At 40.3% G+C, this 15,600-nt stretch overlaps 1 protein-coding gene across 3 annotated transcripts in view; it reads right to left on the minus strand.

The window, feature by feature from the left end:
- Positions 1-15,600, minus strand: part of ANKS1A (ankyrin repeat and sterile alpha motif domain containing 1A) — a 175,043-nt gene that overhangs the window by 111,345 nt on the left and 48,098 nt on the right. The gene's annotated exons all lie outside the window — the stretch shown is intronic.

Raw genomic sequence — 15,600 nt, forward strand, 5'->3', positions numbered from 1 at the left:
ACACAAGGGGTAAGAGAGGTTCTGAGCAGTTTTCCATCCAGTTTCATGAAATCATTAAGGTCTAAACAGGAGTTTGTCTCATTAGCCTTTTTCCACCAAAGGCCTTTGCTATTTTCCTCTTTGAGTTTTCCCGGCCAAGGCAGATTTCTCTCTGAACCTCAGGAGGGGCTGGCAGTTTCCCAACACAATGAAACATTATCCAAAGCCAGTCTAATTTTAAAAAGACTTCATCTTACTCAAACAAATTTGACATATCTTTACTAAAATGCCTTCTACATACTTAACTGTTGAGGTTTAAAAGAAGAGATAACAAGGAGCCCAGGAAACTATCCCCATTGTCAAAGAAGCTTGTGATCTCTGGAAAAAGACAAAACTTACCAACATGAAACAAGTAGACACAAAACCTCCAAAACAGTGCAACTTCCCCTAAAATCAAGTTAACTGGGAAAAACTGAACATGTATTTTATTTCTGCTCACCCCTGAACCCCATTAAAATGCAAGTAAAAACAAACAAGAACAGGAGAAAGAGAACAGTGAACATAAAAAAATTAACATTTTTTGGAAAATGAAAAGTAGAGAAGTTAACAGAACTGAGAAAGTGAATCCCTGTGGCCATACAAGGGGATGCCTTTTTGGCCTTCACACATACATACCCTGGGAAGGCTCTACATGTACACACACATATACCCTGAGAAGGCTAAGGGATTAAAGGTACCAGGTGGTACATGAGGCCAGGGATAAGGAGGGGATGAAAACAAAAACTTGATACAAATTCTGTTTATAAGGAGGTATTAGATCACTAAATCTCTGGTCCCATCTAGGGCAGCCAGTAGACAATTACTCACCATATCCAGGCAAGAGAAGGTAGATCTACTCTGTGAAGAAACTGAATTAGATGGGCTCCAGCCTTGGGGACATCAGGAACAGCAGAAGGCAGAGAGAGGCACTGTACTAAAAACAGAAGCCCTAAAAGGAAGTCTACATCCTGAAGGACATGATCTCAGCTCTGCTCCCAGAATGCTGGCGGACCCACCCCCACTCCCAAACAGAAGGTTGGACCAAGGACTCTACAGAACAATTCAATAGATATTGACTTTGGGGCATTCCCCATCAAAGCAGGTGGGTTCCTGCCCAATCACCCTATATGATATAAAAGCCATCCTTGCCAAGTTCTTCCCACCTCTATCCAGATCATGCAATTGGCTCTTTAGTGACTCGCTCTTAAATGAAAATGATCACCAAAGAGGACCATACATTTGAGGCAGGTGTTCCACATGAAATGACAGAGCACAAAACAGAATAAAGGGACTCAAAGGAACAGAAACAGGAAACCAAATAAAATCTCAACCCAAAACAAAAGCAACAACAAACTATTATCACACAAAAACGGGATTAGAAAAAACTGCAACAATCAGTGAAAAGGTTTTGGAAATTAAAAAATAATAGTAGAAATAAAAACACAATCAAAGAGCTAGAAGATAAATTTGAGTAAATCTCTAAGAAAGTATAACCAAAGAAAAAGATAGGAAATACAAGAGAAAAGATAAGCAGATTAGAAGACCAAGAGTTCCAGAGAAAAGCGAAAAAGAAGAGAGAATATTATCAAAGAAACAACTTGAGAGATTTTCCTAGAACTGAAGGATATGAACTTCCAGTTGAAAGAATCCATCCTATGCTCAGTACAATGAATAATTTTTTAAAAGACCCATCCCCAAGGCACACTGTGAAATTTCAGAATACATTTCAGAAGTCATGGGATAAAGAGAACACATTTTCCAGGGAGAAAAAAGTTCACACACAAAGGATCGAGTGGCATTAGAACTTTCAATAGCAGCTCTGGAAGCCATAAGACAAAAGAGCGATGCTTTCAAAATTCAGAGGCAAGGTGATTTCCAACCTAGAATTCTATAGCAGACAAATTATCAGTCAAGTATGAAAAGAGAATAAAGATATTTTTAGACATGCAGGGTCTCAAATTTTACCTCCCACACACCCTTTGATCAGGAAGCGACTGTAGGATATGCTCTACCAAATAAATGAGCAAACCAAGAAAGAGGAAGACAGGCATCCAGGAAACGGGGCCAAAAAAAGGCAAAGGGGATCAGCCATGCAACAAGCCTCAAGCGTGGCTGGAGGACGAAGGGCTCCAGGGGCCTGCCTGCGGGAGAAAATGAAACTGACAAGATCAACGGATGTGCCTGCCTGGGATGTAGAAAGTAACATTTAAGGACTTCAAAATTATGGTTGTAGTTTGGGAATGAAGAGTGAGCTGGGCATTGGAAACTCAGAGAACCAACAAGAGAGGCAGTTAGTGCACTGTACAGGAAAAAAAGATCAGGCTGTAGTATACTAATTGGGTTAGCAAGTGAATAATACTAATAATAGCCTTAATAATATAAACATAAAGCTTGTTAAAAAATAATAATATAAACACAAATATTAGATACTGGCATAACTAAAGATTGTGAAGTATCTGAAGGATGAAGAGGCAGTGGACTGACAGAGAGCAAGAAAGCTAAAACCTCTTCATAACAGACTGAGAGAGGATGCCTAAAACTTAAAAATCAAGAAACAGCAGCATAAGCGCAATAATCCAAAATATGGATGAGACAGCTACAGAGAGCTAAGAGCTGGAAATGGTTGCTTTCCCAGAAAGGAACTCAGGTGTGTATCAGTGGCCTTCTGGTAAGAACATCAGAAATGAATCTGATACTACATGACAGGTTGGATGAGCCCTTGTCAACTATGAAATGTATAGTTCTGGTAATCTTGGCTTTTTGTGGCCATGTGTTTGTGTTTCGAGCATGATGAGAGGCAGGGACTTTGAAGGGTTTATTTCCTCATGAGAGAGAAACACAAGCAGAAAGGCAATGCGCCTTTTTAACTTCACAGCTGACATGACTCACACAATTAACTTGGAAGGATGGCCTCCTTGGGCCACAAAGCCAGCAAAGAGTGCTCCCCTGCCTTCTGCCAAGGACAACGGCGTTCGGAATAGACACACTGGTTATATCCAATGTTGCTCTCTACAACATTCTATTCTGGGCCCTTCTGTGTCTAGTCGGTAACTGGTGTGGTCACACGCAACACCACACGCCTGTCGGCAAGTTGCTTGAGAGCAGGGAGACTGTGAAGCTTGGACATTCACTGTAAGAGCGGCTGTTTCCAGTCACTGCTTCCTGAGGCAAGCCTACGCTGCCTCCCCACCAAGGCGTACAGCAGGGAGGGGGATCTGAGCAGCAGCATGAGGGGGTGCACAGTGAAACTGCCGTTTCACTATGGACGTGCACGTGACAACCTAGGACATACGCTGCCATGAAGCAAACGCCACTCCAGGAGTTCTCTGCTGTTACTACAAGGTATTCAGCAGGACCAATGTATAAATCAAATTTTTACAAACCCTATTTCCCCCATGGTTTACACTATTACTTTGGGAGCCCTTATCTTTTATATGATTCAATTTACCTTGGGATGGCTTCTTAACACTGTTTCCGAAAAAGGTACTGCTGAACTGCATAAAAATGACCTCCCAAGTTCAAAATTCTGATTCTTACTGGTGACTCAGGCAATGCATTCAGTTACTGAGCAAAACAAACAGCTCTCATCCCGCATGCTCCAGGACAGCAGGGACGGTGCCTGTCTTGTGCCACCTTCCCAAGCAGCAACTACACAGTACCTGGCGCCCAGAGGGAAGAAGGGGAAATGCCACTGTGCTAGTCTAGGTACCTTGCAATAAATAAGACCAAGTCCCTGCTCGAAAGAACTTCAGTGATACAGAAACAATTATAAAGCGATGTGATGTGTGTTATAAAAGAACTGTGCAAACGCTAAGGGAACTCAAAGGAAGGCTGGGACGAATGGAATTCCATTAGCAAGACAAGGGACAACGAAAGGGCTTTGTGACAGCAGGGAGAATGTGTGATCCCACTGCAGCCAAGGTCATCTTGGAAAAGCAGGCACTTCGTGGTTTTCTGCATTCTTCACTCAGGGTCTCCTATCCTGGAAGACTGGGCTCCTTCCTGCCTCTTCCCCAACCCCCCATTCCAACTTACCTCTTCAATTCCTATACAGCTTGAGCAAAAAGCTCTCCTCCTCATAGAACTCCCTGCTTTCCTTCCCAGGCCAGGCACGGCTGGCTCTTCATGAGCTACTTATAGAGCTGCTTTTACTCTGCCCTCACTACAACGATTTCGGTTTAGAGCTCTCTATTTGCCAGGATTTGATGCTCTTTCTCACTAGAATACAAACAACCATGTTTACCAGCCATATGCTCACTGCTAAGAAAGCGCTGTACCTGGCACATGCTTTATGCTCAGAGAGGAAGACAAATCAACGCCTCAGTGGCATGAGGGGGCCTAGGTACTCAAAGAGAGGTATGGTAGTTTTTAGATATAGAAACTGGAAGAACTCAAATATCTTCTATCAAATTACTTCTTAGGTCAAAAATACTGCACAAATTTTATTAGATGTATGTACAGACTCATTCTACCCTAACATAACATGTTACCTAGAAAGAAAAAGCACTGTTTCTTCTCTTGTTTGGTGAGTGAGTGAGTGAGTGAGTGAGAGAGAGAGAGAGAGAGAGAGAGAGAGAGAGTGTGTGTGTGTGTGTGTGTGTGTGTGTGTGTCTGAAGAAGTGCTTATAAGAATGATCTGCTCCCATGGGGCGCCTGGGTGGCTCAGTCGGTTAAGCATCTGCCTTCGGCTCAGGTCGTGATCTCAGGATCCTGGGATCGAGTCGGGCTCCCTGCTCAGTGGGGAGCCTGCTTCTCCCTCTGCCTGCCGCTCCCCCTGCTTGTGCTCACGTGGTCTCTCTGACAAATGAATAAATAAAATCTTTGAAGAAAAAAAAATGATCTGCTCCCTGGCTTGGAAAAGTCCAGAGGCTTCACTGAGCTGAGGTAGGAAGGCAAGTTGCCTTAATCAGTCATGTTTGGGGACAAAGAAGCCTTTTCCTTAGGGAAACCATAAATCTTGGCTTATATCTGTTGTCCCAGAATAATTATTAACAGCATCCTGGCCTGGACAATAAATTATATGGTCACTTTACTCCATCCAGACTTTGAGACCCATTTCTTGGAATTTTTTACTCTAAAAGGCCTAGAAACTACAGCTAACATTAAATGTTTGCCATGACCCAAGTGTACTTTAATTAAGTGGATTAAATAACTCACTATTTACTTCTCACCAGAACCCAACAAGAGAACCCTAGGAAACTGACAAGTAGAGAGGTGAATAACTTATCCAGGGGTATAGAGCTGGAATGGGTGACACTGGGTTTAACTCCAAAATCTTAACCACTGTGCTATATGCAACTTCTTGAAACATGCTCTCTCCCCACTGTTTTTCTCATTCCTGAATAAGATGACTCCCCCATAGCTCATATTCTCTCATTTCCGCCCTGCTTCACATCCCCCACTCCTCATTCAGTCTGTCTTGCTCTTTTTCTTTCACACCAGGGTCATAGAAAACCAATAAAGAGGGCTGAGAGAGAGAGGCACTATGTTCTAGGTAGGAAATGGGTTCCAGAGGGAAATGAGTAGAGGTAGTTAACTGAAAGACTCCCATTAACATTTCCAGAAATCCAATTAGTGACAAACTTCATTACTTAAGGTAACTACTAAAAGTATGAACATTATAACGAAAAATACAAACTGACTGAATTCATTTAATCTTAAGGTATTCAAGATGATTATTTTGTTGTTTAAGGAAATTAAAATGACAAAAAAATTAAATATGTTAGTAATACATGCAAAAGGGATGAACACCTCAAATGAAATTTATTAGCAGATTCCAGGTCCTATATATACCACATATATTTCCTAAATGCCCCAAGTACCACAAACAAAAATAGTATTATGAATGTGGCTAACATGAAAGGTGAATGTCGGGGTGCCTGGGTGGCTCAGTCATTAAGCGTCTGCCTTCGGCTCAGGTCATGATCCCAGGGTCCTGGGATCGAGCCCCGCATCGGGCTCCCTGCTCCGCGGGAAGCCTGCTTCTCCCTCTCCCACTCCCCCTGCTTGTGTTCCCTCTCTCGCTGTGTCTCTGTCAAATAAATAAATAAAATCTTAAAAAAAAAAAAAAGCTGAATGTCAAAGTTATTTTTTTTCCCACACATAAAATTGACCCATATGTGTAAAGCCTGGACTTAACAAATATTAGCTGCAAAATCTCTAGTAAATCACCTAATCTCTATGTCAAATGGAGATGTCACTTGCCCTATCCCTAACCTGAGAGGGTTATTTTATGTAATAAATGGGAGAATGCATATGAAAAAACTTGTAAACTGGACTCTAAAGTATAAGGGCTTGGCATCAATATCTCAAGCGAGGCAAGGCATTCCAAAGAATGAGAAGTCAGTATATGCGTGTTGACATGAGAAAACACGCAAGACAGATGACGTGAGAAACGCACCTGCAGAGCAGTATGTACAGTGTGATCTCATTTCTGTTAGAACGGTGTATTTTTCTAAGCCTCGGCTACATACCAAATTGTTAACACTGATGAGTTCTGGGGGGTAAGGCATGCATTAATTTTTGTAATAAAACACACACACACACACACACACACACACACACACACGGCACACAAACTGACAAAGACTCTCCTTGACCAAACGTTACTCAGGTTCCTCTGAGTACTCTTTTCAACTAGGCCTTGACCTTGGTCCCCATCCAGTCTTTGGACTGCCCAGCCAAGTTTTAGCAAGAATCCTGTTAAGTAGGTTTAACAAGAGCTCCCCCACCCCACCCCATCTGATAAAGTTCCTCATCCCCCACCTGTGCTAAGTCCTTGGCCTGCCTTTAGCAAGAATCCTGTCAGGTCAGTTTAGCAAGAATCCCCCTACCCTCCTGTCTCCTCCTCTTAGTAATTTTTCATCCCCTGACCCCTCACCCTGCTTCTTGGCTATAAATCTCTACTCGTCCCTATTGTATTTGGAGGGGAGCATCATATTTCTCCCCTTGCACTGGTCTTAAATAAAGCCTTCCTTACTGTTTTAACAAAACAATTTTTAACAACACACACACACACACCTCCCTTTTTTTTTTTTAAAGTGAAGTCAGATCTATTCCAAGGACATGGGCTTCTGTTTATGAGATTCTTAAGAGTTCTTTTAAGGAGTATGGAGAAAATTTATTTCTGGAATTGGCCTCCTTTTTAAAAAACCTCTTGTGGTCTTTGATTTTTTCCAGCCTCTGGAGGATGAAAATCAATTATTCCCATTTGCTTCTGAATGGAGCTCTTCAATTACCAAGGCTAAGAACAAGCTTGCCCAAATGAGGGCAGTACCGGTCCCCAGGGGAGGAGACCAAATGGGTCAGTGATTTCAAAGGCTAGTAAGATTTTAGAAGACATTGTAGGAATTGCCCATAATGGTTATGTACCACTAGTTTAAGTAATGGTGAGGTAGGCGAGGTGAGTGAGTCAACTGGGGGTTACTGAATCCCAGATATTCCAGATCCTAAAACAGTTCACAAATTTGTCCCTTCCTTTCCATTTCCAAAGTCGCTGCCTTATCCCTGAAATAACCTCCAAAATGATCTCGACTGCCTGAAGTCTCCCTCCATCGACAAAAACCAAAAAAACACTTTCTACAATGTTGTCACTATTAACCTTCTAAAAGACCTACACAATCAGGTATTCCTCCCCAAGAGCTTTTGATAGCTCTCTCTTGTCTCTGGGAAAAGCTTCCTAGCCTGCCATGCGATAAGGATCTTCCCAAGCTATCCCCAGTTACCTTTCTGGCTCGCCCCCAACACACACACACACACACTCCTGTACACACCCTGGGCTCCAGCTATGTGCCACCTGTCTTTGTGCTTGCTATTCTCTCTGATTCACCCTATCTTAATCTCTGTGAAATCTCAAACATCCTTCAAAGCCCCAGAGAAACGTCATCCCGCTTTTCAGGCTGAATTAACTTTATCCACGTCTTTTCTTTATAATCCTCTATTTAAAACATTACAATGCTCTGTTTACTTTATTTGCTTACACCCAGCCTGCTTCCTTCATCAAAATATGAACTCCTTAAGGGCAGGGGCCTTGTTTTATTCCTCTCTCAATCTCTAGGGCCTAAAACCATCTTGCCCAAAACTTTTACTTTAGAGATGGGAAAACTGAGACACACTGAGGGGAAGAAACAGCTAGTAAATGGCTGAACCAGACTGAACTGGAAGCCTTCTGTCTTCCTGTGAAATGTTATTTTTAGTATACCACCTGCCAGGATAAACCTTCTTCCTCATATGATACTTGTCCACAGCTCTCTCCTTCCATCACCTTCCCTGCCCTTCTCCTCTTACTTCTTCTCTTCATGAGGTGACCTACCAAGAGGCTTGAATATTCGGTCCAGCACACAGCTAAATACCCTCATTGTTAAGGCTCAGAGTCATCCTGCTAATGGGTAAATCCCAGTGTGAGGAATGGTCTGGTACTGTGAGATCAGGTGAAAAGAAAGGAGGTGAGGTGAAGTCCATAAGGTTTGCAGAGGAAGCTAGAGCGTTCTGAGGGCGCTGATGTGCAGAAAGTAATCTCCTGGCTGAGGTTAACCGTGGGCCCCCCAGCCTCTAGTCAATGGCCAAGACTTCTTATTCAAGTGCCACCATTTACCCTGAACCAAGAGAGTCAGTAACCACCCCCTTCTCAGGATCATTTTACTAGTAACTTCCTCTCTGTTTTCATTCTATGTAGCCAAGGTAACTTCCCCAAGCAGATGGGTTTCCTTTCTAAAAACTACATTCTGTTCTTAACGAAAATAGGGCAATTATTTCTGAAAATACATACTTACAGGTTATACAGATTGAATTTTGCTATGTTAAGCTTTTCTGTTTAAACTAATTTTTAAAGTCATTTCTCCATAATTTAGTAAGCACTGTAGCTACCTAGTTGCAACTTCCATTAGTGAAAACAGCTGAACAACGCACATTACTTTGGAAAATTAAAAACAAAACAAAACAACAACAATGAAACTTTGGCTTTACCTAAGTCCAGGCTTTCTCACTTTTTTGGTCTCTACTTGTACTAAGTTTCAATCTTTTTAATCCCAGAGCCTGTCTCAGGAACTCTACCGAGATCTGCATTTACTCAGCCTCCTAAATCTGTGCTATTTGCCCAATTCTTTTCCTAACTTTCCCAAAAAACTACCCTGTCCTTGGAGTCTGGCCAAAAATCAGCACTCACTCTGGATGACTAAGAATGTTGGCAAAACACCTGACTGAAAAAGCAAGGCCATGCTGTGTATAGTATCTACTCAATCAGAAATAAGAGACTTGACCATGAAAGCTAGAAAATAGTTTCCCAAACTGGAGGGCTTTCCCACAAACAGCTTTTTCCTTCTCAAATTTTAAATGTACAAGTCAAGAGGCAGCCATTTACAACAACCAAAAACTCTATATGGGAAGAAATACAGCTTCACATATCAATGAATAAGAGGAAAGGCCTACCATCTCCCGAAGGCCTAGACTATGAAGAAACCCAGAGAATCTTTGATGAGTCTAATAGATGTTGTCTTTTAGAAGTACAATAGCTGCAAAAGAATCTACTAGGTACCATACTAGACACCTTATATTAGCTCTATTTTTCATTCTAAATAGTAAAATAAGAACTTGCATTTTACAAATTTTAACATGCTCAGAGAGGTGAATAGTACATAAAACTAAAGAGAGGTGAAGCCACTTGCCCAACGACACATAGCTAGCGTAGGGAGCCAGCAAGCAAAGTTGTTCTCCCTGACCCACCATTCTGTTAATAATGAAAGCCTTAGTCTTATTAATGAAAATCTATGGACTCCTAAAAAGTTCTAATGATATCTCTGTATTAGATCCTAATACTTATGCCCTTGTGCACATACATATATAGCAACTACGGGCAAAAATGTAGAGATTGACTCAAAGTCAAGACTTATTATGGCTCTTAACTGTAATATGAACTAAAATCCCACCCTCCCAGCTGGTCTTTGAAATGATCGATATAATTGATAAATGTCTAGCAAGGCTAACCAAGAAAAAAAGAGGAGACACAATTACTAACACCAAAAATGAAAGAGGAGTCATTACTACTGATCCCATGGGCTTTAATAGGATAATAAAAGATTATGAACAACTCTATACCTACGAATTCGATAACTTACATGAAAGAGACCAAATCTTGGGGCACCTGGGTGGCTCAGTCAGTTAAGTGTCTGACTCTTGATTTCGGTTCCAGTCATGATCAGGATCCTGGAATAGAGCTGCATGTAGGGCTCTGCACTCATCAGGGAGTCTACTTGAGATCTCCTGCTCGTTCTGCCCCTCCCCTTGCTGGCCCACGCACTCAAGCACTCTCTCTCTTTCTCAAATAAATAAATAAATTTTTTTTAAAAAAGAAGTAGACCAATTCTTACCAAAATTCACACAAGAAGAAACAGATCATCTGAACGGGCTTATATCTATTAAAGAAACTGACTCAAAAATTAACCTTACAAAACACAAGGCACCACACCCAGATGGTTTCACTGATTTCTACCAAACATTTAAAGAAGAAATGATACTAATTCTCTGCAATCTCTTCCAGAAAAGAGAAGCAAAGGGTACACCTCCTAACTCATTCTAGGAGGCCAGCACTACCCTAATACTAAAACCAGACCAAGATATTACAAGAAAGGAAAATTACAGACCACTATCTCTCCTGGCATAGATGCAAAAATCTTCAAAAAAAGACTAGCAAATCAAATATAAAAATATATGAAAAGAATTATACACCATGACCAAGTGGGATTTAGTCCAGGTATACAAGACCGGTTCAACATTTGGAAATCAATTAATGTAATCTATCATGTCAACAGGCTAGAGAAGAAAAAGCATATGACCATATCAAGATATGCAGGAAAAGCATTTGACAAAAATCTAACACCCAATCATGACAAAAATTCTCAGAAAACTAGGAATGAAGAGGAGCTTCCTCAATTTGATAAAGAATAAATATATCTATAGCTCACATGATACTTAATGGTAAGAAACTAGATGCTTTCCCCCTAAGATCAAGAACAAGACAAGGATGTCTCCCCGTCACCACTCTTACTCAATGTCATACTGGAAATCCTAGTTAATGCAATAAGAAAAGGAAAATAAAGGCCCCTGGGTGGCTCAGATGGTTAAGCATCTGACTCTTGATATCAACTCAGGTCTTGATCTCAGGGTCATGAGTTCAAGCTCTGCACTGGGCTCCATGCTGGGTGTGGAGCCTACTTAAAAAAAGGAAAAAAAAAAAAAGGAAATGAAGAGTATTTGGATTGGGGGGTACCTGGATAGCTTAGTCAGAGGAGTGTGCAACTCTTGACCTGAGGGTCATGAGTTCGAGCCCACGTTGGGGATAGAGATTACTTAAAATTAAAAAAAAAAAATATTCAGATTGGGAAAGAAGAAATAAAATAGATAATGTGCAAACTCCTGAAGAATCAACAAAAAATCCTCCTAAAACTCAGAAATTAGAGCAAGGTTGTAGGACACAAAGTTAGTATACAAAAGTCAATTGCTGGGGCGCCTGGGTGGCTCAGTTGGTTAAGCGACTGCGTTTGGCTCGGGTCACGATCCTAGAGTCCCGGGATCGAGTCCCACGTCTGGCTCCCTGTTCAGCAGGGAGTCTGCTTCTCCCTCTGACCCTCTTCCCTCTCGTGCTCTCTATCTCTCATTCTCTCTCTCAAATAAATAAATAAATAAAATCTTAAAAAAAAAGTCAATTGCTTTCTCAGATACCAGTAATGAACAAATGAAGTTTGACATTAAAAATGTAACACCATTTACATTAATTAGCACTCCAAAATGAAATACTTTAGTATGAATTTAACAAAATATGAACAAGATCTATATGAAGAAAACTACAAAACTCTGAGATCTAAATAGAGAGGCATTCCATGTTCATGAATAGGAAGATTCAGTATTATTAAGATCAATTCTTACCAAGCTGACCTATAGGTTCAACACAATCCCAATCAAAATCTCAGCAAGTTATTTTGTGGATATCAACAAATTGACTCCATGGTTCATATGGAAAGGCAAAAGACCCAGAATAGCTAACACAACATTGAGGGAGAAGAACAAAGTTGGAGGACTGGCAGTATCCGACTCTTTTAAAAAGAAGTAGACCAAAACTGCAATTAAAACTGCAGTTATCAAGATGGTGTGGTATTAGCAAAAACAAACAAACAACAACAACAAAAAAGACAAAAGATCAACAGAACAAAGAGCCCCAAAATAATCCCACACAAATATATGAATCTTTGAGAAAGGAACAAAGGTAATTCAATGGAGAAAGGATAGCCTTTAAAACCAATGGTGTTGCAACAACTGGATATCCACATGCAAAAAATGAATCTAGACATAGACCTTACATCTCTTATAAAAATTAACTTAGGGGCACCTGGGTGGCTCAGTCAGTTAAGCATCTGCCTTCAGTTTGGGTCATGGTCCCAGAGTCCTGGATGACCTCAGAGTCCTAGGATAGAGGCCCATGTGGGGCTCTGTCCCTCCCAACTGTCCCCACTTGTGCTCTCTCACTCTCTCTCAAATAAATATTTTTTTTAAATTAACTTAAAATGGATTGTAGACCTAAATGTAAAATGCAAAACTATAAAACTTCTAGAAGATAACAGGAGAAAATATAGATGAGCTTCAGCTCAGCAACGACTATGGCTACAACTCCAAAAGCATGATCCATGAAGGAAAATATTGATAAGTTGGACTTCACTGAAATAAAAAACTTCTGCTCTGTGAAAAACGCTGTTAAGAGGATGAAAAGACAAGCCACAGACTGGAAGAAAATCTTTGCAAAACACATATCTGATAAAGGACATGTATCCAAAACATACAAATAACTCTTAAAACTCAATAAGAAAACAAACAATGCAACTTAAAAATGGGCAAAAGAGCTGAACAGACACTTTACCAAAGAAGATATACAGATGGTAAAGAAGCATATGAAAAGATCCTTAACATCACATGTTGAGTTAGGGAATTAGGGAATTGCAAATTAAACTACAATTAAATAGCACTACATACCTACTAGAATGGCTAAAATCGGAAACACAACACCAAATGTTGGTGAGGACATGCAGCAACAAAATTCTCATTCACTGCCAGTGGGAATGCAAAGTGATAACAACCACTTTGAAAAGTAGTCTGGGAATTTCTTACAAAACTAAATATAGGCTTACCATATGATCTAGTAACTGCACTTGAAGTACTCAAATGAGCTGAAAATGTATGTCCATACAAAAACCTACACATGAATGTTTATATCAGCTTTATTCATAATTGCCAAAACTTGGAAGAAACCAAGATATCCTTCAGTAGGTGAATGGATAAACTGTGCTACATCCAGACAATGGAATATTATTCTGTGATAAAAGGAAATGAGCTATCAAGCCTAAAAGACATATGGGAAACTTAAATGTGTATTACTAAGTGAAAGCAACCAGTCTGGAAAGGCTACATTATAGTAAGATTCCAACTACAGTTGACCCTTGAACAATACGGGTTTGAACTGAGCAGGTCCACTTATACATGGATTTTTTTAAATAAATATAGTATAATAATATAAATGTATTTTCTCTTAAGATTCTATTAACATTTTTTTCTCTAGCTTACTTTATTGTAATAATACAGTAAACAGTACATATAATGTACAAAATATGTGTTCATCAAGTGTTTATGTTGTCAGTAAGGCTTCTGGTCAACTGTGAGCAATGAGTAGTTAAGTTTGTGGGGAGACAAAGGTTATACACAGATTTCTGACTGTCAGCACCCCTGACCCCCATGTTATTCAAAGGTTAACTGTACATGACATTCCAGTAGAGGCAAAACAATAAAGACAGTAAAAGATCAGTGGTTGCCTGGGGCTCAGGGCGTGTGGAGGAGAAATGAATAGATGAAACACAGGCTATTTTTAGGTCAGTGAAACTATCTTGTATGATATCGTAATGGTGGGTATATACATTATGCTTTGTCAAAACCCACAGAACTGTACAATACAGAATGAACCCTAACAGACTTTAGTTAATAATGACATATCAATATTGGTTCATCACTTATAACAAGAGTACCACACAGTCAGGATGCTAATATCATGCATACAGGGTGTTTATAATAGGGGAAATTGTGAGGGTGAAGGAGAGGAAGGGGTATATAGGAACTCTGTACTTTCTGAGCAATTTTTTCTATAAACTTAAAGTTGCTCTAAAAAAATCAAGTCTATGGGCACCTGGGTGGCTCAGGCGGTTGGACATCTGCCTTCAGCTTGGGTCATGATTCCAGGATCCTGGGATCAAGTCCCGCATAGGCCTCCTTGCTCAGTGGGGAGCCTGCTTCTCCCTCTGCCTGCCACTCCCCCTGCTTGTGCTCTCTCTTGCTCTCTCTCTCTGACAAATTAAATAAATAAAAATCTTAAAAAAAAATAAAAATTAAAAAATCAAGTCTGTTAAAAAATCCCACACTCCCTAAAAATGAACATTAATGCCAGAAATAGCAATGTACAAAACCTGGGAAGACAAAAATCAGCATCAGAATAAAAAGAGGCATAAGCCAACAAGGGTGACACAACTTAAATACAAGTCAAGATCCTAACTTTCCATGCCCTGCCTGCAGGCTTCAGTTCTCAACTGAGGGATCAGTCTAAGAGAAGTGGATGCAATTACACAAAATCGGAATATTACAAAGATAAAAGAAACTGTAGAGATCACCCACTTACTCACTCACTCTTTAGATTGGGAGCATGAAACCTAAATGTTTAAACTGTCTTAGCTCCGAGAAGCCAACAGATCACATCTCTTTCAAGCTACTAACCTCAAATCTAGACCATAAAACCCAAGAGTATTTGAGCTCTGGCCACTTGTGATGACTGTTCACAGCAAATCTCCAATTACTTTGTCATGTACTGCTGAGTCACCAGTTGTTCTAGAGAGAGCTGGTAGAGAATGTTTTCCTTTGGAATCTGATTCAAAGAAATGAGATGACCAAGGTGTGACCTAGTACTCAAAAAACACCAAAATAAATTAATTGCAGAATGGTATGACAAATTCCACCTGACCACTAAGACATCCCCAAAGGACTCTGAAAGAAAATGAAACATAATAAACTCCAAAAATTGAAAGCAGTCATAGTGCTAAAACCTCTCTGGATGCAAATTCCTCAAGGTTACAACTAGGACAATGTTACTTAGAAGTCAATACTTTGTAGACTAATTATATCATTAACCCCTAATAAGGTATCATCACTCCTTTTCTTTTTTTCGTTTTTTCTTTTTAATAAGGTATCACTTCTAACCACCACCGACACTGAGAACAGTGCCCACAAACATCATCTCAATTCAATTCCTCAGCTCCCACAGTGTGTGCTCAGTCCCATCCCCAGCACAAGTCAGACCACACCCCTCTCGCTTTTGTAGCCCAGGTCATACACTGCTGCTTGGTGACATCTCCGAAATGTCATTAAAGAAAGAGCAGCTGTCAATTTGAAGGACTGACTAAAGTTATATACCAGGAATGTCAGGGGTGTTGAACATTGGAAAACCTGATGTATCCATTAACATATTAAAGAAGAAAAATCATATGTTCCTTTCATTAGATA

Source organism: Eumetopias jubatus, unplaced genomic scaffold (genome assembly GCF_037043125.1).
Source record: "Eumetopias jubatus isolate StellerSeaLion01/CBP00866 unplaced genomic scaffold, mEumJub1_p1.0 scaffold_6, whole genome shotgun sequence".
NCBI lineage: Eukaryota > Metazoa > Chordata > Mammalia > Carnivora > Otariidae > Eumetopias > Eumetopias jubatus.